The 9,975-nt window shown below is 35.1% G+C and overlaps 1 protein-coding gene across 3 annotated transcripts in view; it reads right to left on the bottom strand.

The window, feature by feature from the left end:
• The window catches only part of Shrm (shroom), a 161,000-nt gene extending 152,959 nt beyond the window's left edge, over positions 1-8,041 (bottom strand). The window contains exon 1 of one of the 3 annotated variants that reach the window (XM_035872682.2): positions 7,156-8,041. The gene's annotated coding sequence lies outside the window, so the exon portion shown is untranslated. Of the gene's footprint in view, positions 1-7,133 lie in introns of all 3 variants that reach the window. The other 2 variants (XM_035872684.2, XM_035872686.2) reach the window with 2 other exon arrangements.
• Positions 8,042-9,975: the final 1,934 nt, after the last annotated feature.

Here is a 9,975-nt window from a genome sequence, read left to right on the forward strand (position 1 = left end):
ATCTAGTAAGCAATATTGTCTTATTGTCAATAAAAACTCTACAGTAGACACTTTATCACCCAAAAATCTCTTATCTCATCATTTCTATCAAAATTCTTCTTTAACCTAAACGTTATGTTATCTGAACAAGTTATACATATATATTGTTTATTAATTATTATTGTACGATTAAAATAAAAATATATCGACAGAGTTCTACAATATTATATTGATTTATGTAGATATAAAATTAAAAAGAGAAAAAAATTACAAAACAAAAGATGATAAAAATGATAATAAAATAATATTAAAGTTAAATTCCCGTTGATCTCAACATTTATTAATAGCCGTGATCTTTAATTTAAAGAAGAAGATTTATTAATATTATCATCCCCATCCCTGGGGCTATTCCAAGATCTCACTTTACAAAGGAATTCGTTCGAAAGATCTTTTATACGCGTTCACCGTTTTTCAAGAATGACGAAATCAAAGGCGAAGGCAAACGAACGGTCGTAGTACGCTTACCGTCGATAGCCGAGGGCATCTACATGAATATCTACGCCGCCTTCCACCTTCTTCCTCCTTCTCTTTTACCATCCCTCTTCCTTCCTCCCTCTCTCTCTCTCTCACTCTCTCTCTTTCTCTATAGATATAGCTTCAGCACAACAAATGGGCGCTCGTATCGATTCCCAAGATTACGGACCGTTCCCCGATTATGCCCGCTCTGGAACCTCGCAATTTCAATGGCTATTGCCTGCCAACGGGAATATTAATGCGAAATGGGTTAGCCTGCGCGTGCACCATCTCGCTTTCCTTCTTTTCCCTCTCTCTCTCTCTCTCTCTCTCTCTCTCTCTCTGCTGTCTCTCTTTCTCTTTTTTCGCTTCCTTCTCATACTCGGTTCTTTCTCTTTCTCTTTCACGAAGGACATCCGGTCTCGTCTACTCCCACCCCCGCATCTTTCTTTACGTCTACAACGTAGGTATAAGGTACATTCGTATGCACCGTGTAGAAAAAAAAAAATAAAGGAAAAGAAAAGAAAATACAGAATATGCTTCATTCGAGATTTAACTCTTTGTTCGGTCCATTATACTTGAACAAAATTTTTAACGATTTGGATCTTTAAACATCCCGATCATAAATACTCATTAACTTTTCTGCTTATTTTTTTGTTCGATTTTTTTTCTTTTATCCTTCGGGATAAAGTAAAATTTTTATTATTATATGTAATGACAAATCGTTGTGTAGTATAATTAAATATGACTCTACTCGGTTACTTATGATAACATTTTAGTTGACTAAATGTATCAAATTTTTGGTAAGAAAATTGCGAGAAAAGAAAAGTACATTAAAAATGTAAAAATTTGTAAAAATAATTGTAAAATGTAATTTTTGTTAAATATTATGTTTGTTAACTTTTAAACCAAAGAATTGAAATGAAATGATCACTAATAATCAAAACATTAATTGACGCGTATGTACGTTATCAATAAAAAGATTAAACTTTTGTATTTATTTAAAATTATATTATTCAATTCATAGGAGAAACGAAAATTATTAATAATAATTATTAATCGGAAAATTTGTTACTTTATACTGTTATATAGTTATATGAGTTATTAAACATTTTCTATTCGATGGTATTTGACTAACAGTAATTAGCTTTTAAAATTTAATAGCACTTTTAAAATTTAGTAATCCTCAGTGACCATCATGATTCTATTGAGGAAACAGGCTATGGTTATGGTGACTATCGTGGTAGACAACATGTTAAATCATAGAAACGAAGAAAAACAAAGTTGTAAGAACGAATTATGTGTTCTACATAACTACGTACGCGCGCACAAATATACACACAGACACGTGAATATATGTAATTGAACATATCTATTCCATGAAAGTTCCGGATGAAAATATGAGTTATAGTTGAAACTTATATATTCAAATCTATCTCGCGTAATACGGTTCATCAAAGTAGGACAATCGTTCGTCTTTTCCACTTCGAAGTATATTTTATCGACCCTAAAATGCGTCTCATTACGAGTGTACCGCTTCCATTAGACATATTTTGTTGTTAAGATATAGTCGCATAAAACGTAATTTAAAGGAGAAGCCTGTCCATAGATATTACAACGTGTGATTAGATTAGAAAAGAGAATGCGACGTATGTATGTATATTCGTCTATATTTATAATTTAAAAAATGAAAGAAGAAGAAGAAGAAGAAGAAAAAATTATTTCCTTTCACAATCATTCTATACGATTACATAAATAATATTTTAAATTTACTGGAGAATGTTTCCATTTGAAATTTAATCGTTGAGAGAGGAGCGAACATATATCAGGGCTAAGAACCTACATCTGGCTAGACACTCGCCCACTATCGCGCGTTGTCATAATCGAAGAGAGACCTCCCGCACACGAAGGCAGCCAATTGAGCAACGCACGTTGTGTGCTCTTTTCGAGGTAATCGCATTTCACCTACGCTCCCTGAGGACGGCCGATTGTCGCTACAATGGCTGAACATTATGATCGAGATTAGTTCGTTTCATCGAAATCGAGATTATATTTTTCCCGAATAGAAATTATCTGGATATTATCGAGTTTTGTATCGTTAGAAAAAAAAAACAAAAGAAAGAAAGAAAGAAAGAAAGAAAAGTTTTTCAATCGAAAAAGTTCTTGGAACGAATCGATAGCGAGCATGTGTAAAAGAACCCGTTGCAAATCCGGTATGATGAAGTAAATAAAAATAAAATGAAATAGAAAAAAGAAAAAGAAAAATAGAAAATATATTACGGATACGAGTTCGCGGGCATGGATAGTCACGGGGTATCTCTCGCGACGTTTACGGGAAAACGACGATACAATGACAAAAACGCAACAACACAAGGAGACGATAGAGACGGCACGAACTCGTGCAAGAGACCGAAGCCGGCCCGTCGCAAGAAGGCGATGGCGTACACGGAACAATGGTCGTGCCGTAGGAATAACAATCGCCATTCGTAGTACGCCGGCAGCAAAGTCGTGCAAATAATGAGACAGCACAATTTTTCTCTCATACGGAAAGTACCTTGCAAACTTCTCCATCTCCTCATATTTTTCTTCTTTTCCTTTATTCATCTCGGGAAGCATCTTGGTAAGTCATAAAACTGCAAAATTCGACATCACTTTCATCTTCTTTTTTATGAAGGGTTACCTTTGTAACAAGTATTAAAGTAACGTGTCGAGCTTTCACGAGCGACGTTCTCCCTACTACCCACCCTTTCGAGGAGTCAGAAAAGAAAAAGGAAAGAAGAAAAAAGAAAAAAAAAAAAAAGAAAAAAGAACGAAGGAGGAGTAGGAAAAGGGTCACGACCTAAGAGCAAGAGCACGAAGATCGACGCATTTGGCTGATGGTATTTTAATAAGCGTTACGTTTGGACCCTCTCGGATGCCATAGCTACGTACGTCTGCTCGTCCATAATTAACAACCGCAGGTAGCTACCTGCATCGATGCTCGTACCTGTAAGTGAGCGTTCTCCTCGTACGGCAGAATTCTTCGTTCTTAAAGGTAGTCATGATTCATTCATGAGAGAGGAAGAGAGAGAGAGAGAGAGAGAGAGAGAGAGAGAGAGAGAGAGAGAGAGAGAGAGAGAGAGAAGCCTTCGATTGCCATAGAACGAACAAGAGGAAAACGAGAACCCTCCGCGGTTAACTTTTGTCGTCCTCGATCCTATATACAGTAAAGCGAATATCTTTAAAATACAGCGTACCTACGAATATTCCTGTCAAGGCCGTCTCGAAAACTACTATGCTAAACGTGTTTCGTAGTACGCTCCTCTACCTCGATAAACGAGCTTGTTTTGTATGTTCTCTCGAAAGGAGAAAAGAAGAGACAACGAAACAACAACGCGACCGCCAGATAATAAGCGACGAAAGCGTGAAATAGAGACGAACCATACAATTTCCCTTTCCATTATACCTTTACACACGTCTTTTTTTTCGAATTTGGAAGAATGAAAATGTAAATTTCTTTCCGTCTCTCTCTCTCTCTCTTGCAATTTTTCTCTTCTCTCTTTAAAATGACCTGCATTAATAAGATTTACTTTGTATTACTATAAGAAAAAGTCTTTATGAATCATTAAAATCGTTAATAATATAAAGAATATCTTTCAAGTTAGGCATCAAGGTGAAATGTTAAAATGAATATCTTAGGTTTTTTGCTTTAATATATGTATAACATACTTACGTACGATGTTCTAAAAACTTTTTACGCTTGGACTACCATCTCTTTGTCCGAACGATATAAATATAGGCAATGAGATGTATATGAGATATATATATATATATATGTATATACATATGTAATGAGATGTACATATATATACATATGGAATAAAACACTTTCTCTCAATGTTCTTTATGATTTCTCTGTATAAAAATGTTAATAATTTCTCGATGTTTCATGGACATTAAGTTGCACGAAAATTCTCCAAATGAATTTATATTATCTTTAATAAGTTAAATAAAATCAATGAAGAATTTTCATATGGAATTTCGATCGGAGAAAAGTTCAAGGTTTTCTCGAGTCGAAAGAATTCAAAGTCAAAACACGCGGAAAATCCACGACAATTACAATTGATCTTATAACGTATCATTAATCGATCAATTTTTTGCACAAAAATAAAATTACGATACATGATCGAACGGGAGGACGTGCGTGCCGGAAAATCGCCTATTCGCGGACGCTACTCCGTTCTTTTAGTTTGTGTGAGAAAAATATCCAGAGAATGTCGAGCGTGTCGCTAATGGCGGCTTAGCGCGATCGTGTTGCTGCACGCGTAGCAATTCTTGTCTTTCTTTTCTATCCACGAATACGCTTACGTTTCTTGGTTATAAAATATTATCTAAATCTTTCAAAGGCCGCGATAATGATTTTTTTCGTACGTACGTACATACACACACATATATATAGAAATAAATCCATGAGAATTTAATTCGTATAAAAAATGAATCATTAAAAAATGAATATAATTAATGAAATTTATTCTTTATGTAGTTAGGCTAAATTTTTTTCAAACAATAAAACTATAAGTTCAGAAGCTTTTTTTATAATCTGAAAAAAAATTGGCCTAAATGTCTTGAGAAGGTATAATTGATTTCTCCAATTAAGAATGATCATTTGGCCCACCTAAAAAAACTTTTGGCGTTCACTCTGTATATTTTAATTATATTGCATACATTTTTCAATGTCAATAAACTGTACCCATTTTTAATTTGTTTTTTTTTCTCGCGTGAAACAATCATTCACGTGTAACAGTAAGGAAAGAAATTAAATTCTCTTATCTTAAGGAACATATGAAGATTTATTCGGGTTAATAAGATGAATCATTGAGTCTAGAGTGTACCTTCAAAAAAAAAAAAAAAAAAAAAAAAACCATATTTTCATTAAATAATATTAATTGCTAAACTTCGATATTTTGTTTCCTTTCATAATGATGTTTATTCGCACAGTAATAATTCTCATAGAACAAAAGAAAGAAAAAAAAAAAAAAACAACATTTTTTTGCCAAAAGGAATGTATGAGAAAATTTATTTAGAATAAAAAGATGAATCTTTGAATATTGTCTGTTCACAAAATTTTAATTAATAAAATTCACGTTAATTAACAAAAATTAACATTAATTAATAACAACAATCACTACATTTTAATTAAATCATATCAATTTTTATATACCGATATAATCGATCTTTTTTCTTAATTCTTTATTTTCTTAGAACAATAATTCGTGTGGTATAAAAGGAAATAAGCCATTTTATGTCGAAAGGTATGCACGAAGATTTAATTAAAATGAAAGGAGAGATTAATCTTTAAGCGTCGAATATTCATCATAGTAAAATTCACCATATTTCAATCACATAAATGTATGAATGCACGTGATCGATTCTCCTTCATTATTATTATTTTTTCTTTTCGCTGAACGATAATTCACGTAGAACAGGAGGAAAGAAGGAGGAAAGATTTTCTTATCGCAAGGAATGCATGAAGATTTATTTAGGACGAAAAGAGAGATAAATCTTAAAGCCTTGTGTATCTCACCATAACAAAATTCGCCATATTTCAATCGAATCGCATAAATTTCTGAATGCCTGTTATCGATCCTCTTTCTCGTAATCCTTTATTTTCGTAAAACAATAATTTAGACAGAACAGGACGATAGAAATGATTTCTTCACGATAGGAACGGATGATGATTTAATTAGGATGAAGAGAGGTAGATCATTAAGCCTCGATTATTTATCGTAACAGAATCGATTTTATTTGTAAATGACATGAATTTGCGTATATCCGTAATCGATTATTATTTTCTTTTCAAACGACAATAATACACGTAAAACAAGAAAAGAAACAACGTTCCTTTATATCCTGCTCTCATTGTAACCCCCTCGTAGTTGTGCTCACGAGAAAATGCGCGGACGCCGGAGATCCGGTAAGGATCGTTATCTTTAACTTACTCGCGCAAAAGAAGAAGAAGAAGAAGAAGAAGAAGAAGAAGAAGAAGGAGAGGAACTTGTTAAAATTCATGGAGCCGTTGTTTTATCGCTGAAGAAGAAACATGTACAAAAGACGAATCCCCGTTACGTTGACGACAATCTTACAATCCTTCAAAAAAAAAATACAAATTTGAGAAAAAAACTTTTCAAAGAGCGCTCTGGACGTTTAAAGCCAAGTACGAAAGGTTAAAGAAAGTGCGTTCAATTCTCCGGTGTGAAATGACGAGTTTCCTACGGTTTGAAATATTTTATAAAATATTTCTACAATTTTTCTACATGGATATCGTAATTACGATACCGTAATCGTATAAATATTCATTAACGCGAGTCGAGTTAATTAAACAAACGTGCGAAGAAACGAACGTTATTTCTATCGTGCCTTCTCACGCTGTGCGTGAATGTTAAAGAAACATTGAGAATAATCGTGCGACGATTTAAGTCTAATGGAGAGAACGAAAGAACGGATAATCGAAATAAATAAACAAGTTGTTTGTTATGTACGTTAAAAGCTTCGAGAAAATGGTTGAAGAATCGAAAATGAAGTCCAATCGGCGAAGACGTTCTTTCATCTTTCTTTCGCACTCGCGTTGCCAGGTGGCGGCAAGGAAAAGGAAGAATAAGTACCTGTGAGCAAGCAGGTTCCCACCTGTTGATTCTCTCGCCGGAGGAGTTCTCTCGATGTAAGTAGCTCTCTTCGTGGCTTTATCCAAGCCACTCGTCGTTTTCTTCGGAGCTCGATCGACGACGGTGTTTCTTCCACAGGAAATTCGAGAAAGGATCACTTTAAATTCGCGAAGGAAAAGAATGGCAAAGGGAAAAGTGCGTGCATATATATATATACATACGTACACACATATATATATATATATTTCTGTAGTAAGGAAGGAACGAAGCACACCCACTATACACAACCCACGTCACACGGAAAAGAGTACGAAGGATATAAGGTGAGTGAAAGAAAGAGTCAAAGAAAACGACAGAGATATAGAAATACGAAAAGATCTTTCTTTCTTTATCGCGCGATTTTTGTCCTTTTCTTTCTTTCTTTCTTTCTTTGTATTTTTCTTTATGCTGTTTATTTTTTTTTTTTCCTTTTTTTAACGCGAGTTAACAATGTCGAAGAAACAATACTCGGGAATGATTAAAGAAATAAAACGTAATAAAGTAAAGGTCGATCACGATCAAGAGAATAGAACGTCAACGCGCAAAAGAGCGTCCCTCGACGTCGTCGTCGTCTCGTGGCGAGAACGGCGCCAACAGCAGCGACATCACCGCCATTCTGTCGGCAACTTGCGAGGAAACCACAAGAACCGGCGATCCACTCCGAGCGAGCGCCGATGCACGACTGTTGCCGAAGATGGTCGAGAGCATAGATCGAGCCGGTAACAAGCCGAGTCCGGCCGATAATCGGCGAACTCGTCCGAATAGAGGCGGCCACCGACGAACGAAGGCGTACAGAGGCGAAGAGAGAAATGGAATGCGCGCGGCGGAAAGCCGAGGCGGCTTCGAAATCGGGATCGGACTCCGCCGCCGCCGCCGCCGCCGCCGCCGCCGCTGTGCTGCTTCGAACCTCGATCCAAGGCAAACGACCGCTCTACCCGCTTCGTTTCTTCCACTTCTGTGGACCTCTTACCCCCACTTCTTCCCTCTCTTCCTCTCTCTCTCTCTCTCTCTCTCTCTCTCTCTCGTCCTTTCTTTCTCTTCTGTCTTCTCCTACGACTCCCGCAATCTATGTCTATTATCCTTCTCTCTCTCTCTCTCTCTCTCTCTCTCTCTCTCTCCGTCTCTCTATTTCTCTACCTTTCTATGCCCTGAATCCCTGTCTCGCTTGAATTTATTTTTCTACTCTCTAACGGCGCATCGCACTAACCATTTGCACCGTTTGCAAATTTATCCGTTCCTCCTTGCATTTCTACTTTCTTAGCTTCCAACGGCGATTCCTGCTATTACCCGAGTTTGCATTTTTTCAGGAAAACTAACTACACAGACAGAGTTTTGATCGCCCCGTGGATAACGTTTCCGTATCGTGTATATCTGGTTGACCTTAACATCGATGCCGCATCAAGGGCATTACTATAATGTGCCATTCTCTTTCTTTTTTCTCTTCTTCGACGTCTTCTTTATGACATTTGCGAGATCTCTGGAGAGAAAACAAAGAGAAAACAAAGTGTTCTATTTAAATCCTAACTGTATTTCTTCTTATATCGGGTTCCTACAAACTTTGTTTCGTATTTTTTGAAAGTGGGATTCCTCGTATATTGGTAACAATATATATTAAGGTATTTAACGAAAGATACATTTTCTTTTATTAAAATCACGAGAGATGATTCTCTTTCTTGGACCTCCAGTTTAAGAATCGGAACGCGTTACTCGTGGAATGTAAAATTATAGATGATGAATGGGAGCAGAATCGAGTTAACGAGGAAACATGATTCTGGATCCACCTTGAAAGGAATATTAAAGTTACGAATGCGTCTTACGAAAGAGTAAGGTGATACTTTTTCCACAGAATTGGCTGGTATCGCTAATCTCATCGGTATATCGAGAAAGTGATAAAGCGAGACTGTTAGCGATTTATATGAACGAGTAGAAGCGAAAATATGCCGTGTTCTTCCTGTTTCGCGACTGGAATGTAGACGACGACGCCTTTCGCGATATTAAAATTAGTTCAACGATGTGATTTAGAGACACGATAAATAATTGAGATTCGATCGTGAAACAACGACGTTATCGGGATAAATTTTTTCTCGTCAACGCGTTCGTCGAGAGTCGATTAAAATTAAACACTGTTATTTGTTTTAGCGATTAAATTAAGAAAAAGGAAAAAAAACGAACAAAAAATCAAAAAAAATCTCGTCGAATCGATCCAACACAATCTCTTCCATTCTATTCCATTTAACCTACTTTATTGCTACTACATTTATTATATTCATGAAAATCTACACGTAGGTGTTTTATCTATCACCGTTTTATAGGCAGTATATTTTTCAAAGTCCTTTTACTTTCACCTTAAGAAACTGAGTAAAATAAGGAAGAGCTGTTAAATGCGTACCAGTCACTTAAATTTTATCTCGCTCAATTTTTGTTTTATTGTACTATAAAGTAAAAAAAAAAAAAAAAAAAAAAAAAAAAAAAGAAAAAACAGGAACGAGATTTAAAAAGTGAAAATATATAAATATTGTTTTTCTTGCATTTTATAAGTATTTTAAAGATGTAAGTATTGTTATACATATTAATTGATATACATATTAATATTATTACAAAAATTATATTCAATTTAAAAAAAAATGTATCATGCTTTTTAAATCGTACTATCATATGTTTTGAATTGTACTATGTAGTACGATAGATTAGAGAGCTTTTAATTGTACAATATATGGGTTATATGATACTTGACTTGCTATGTAACAGCGATTATTTGTCATTTTGTGATTATATAAATAATTACAATCTATATGGAATTATT

The sequence above is a fragment of the Vespa mandarinia genome, chromosome 23, assembly GCF_050613455.1.
Source record: "Vespa mandarinia isolate Hongniang chromosome 23, ASM5061345v1, whole genome shotgun sequence".
Lineage (NCBI taxonomy): Eukaryota > Metazoa > Arthropoda > Insecta > Hymenoptera > Vespidae > Vespa > Vespa mandarinia.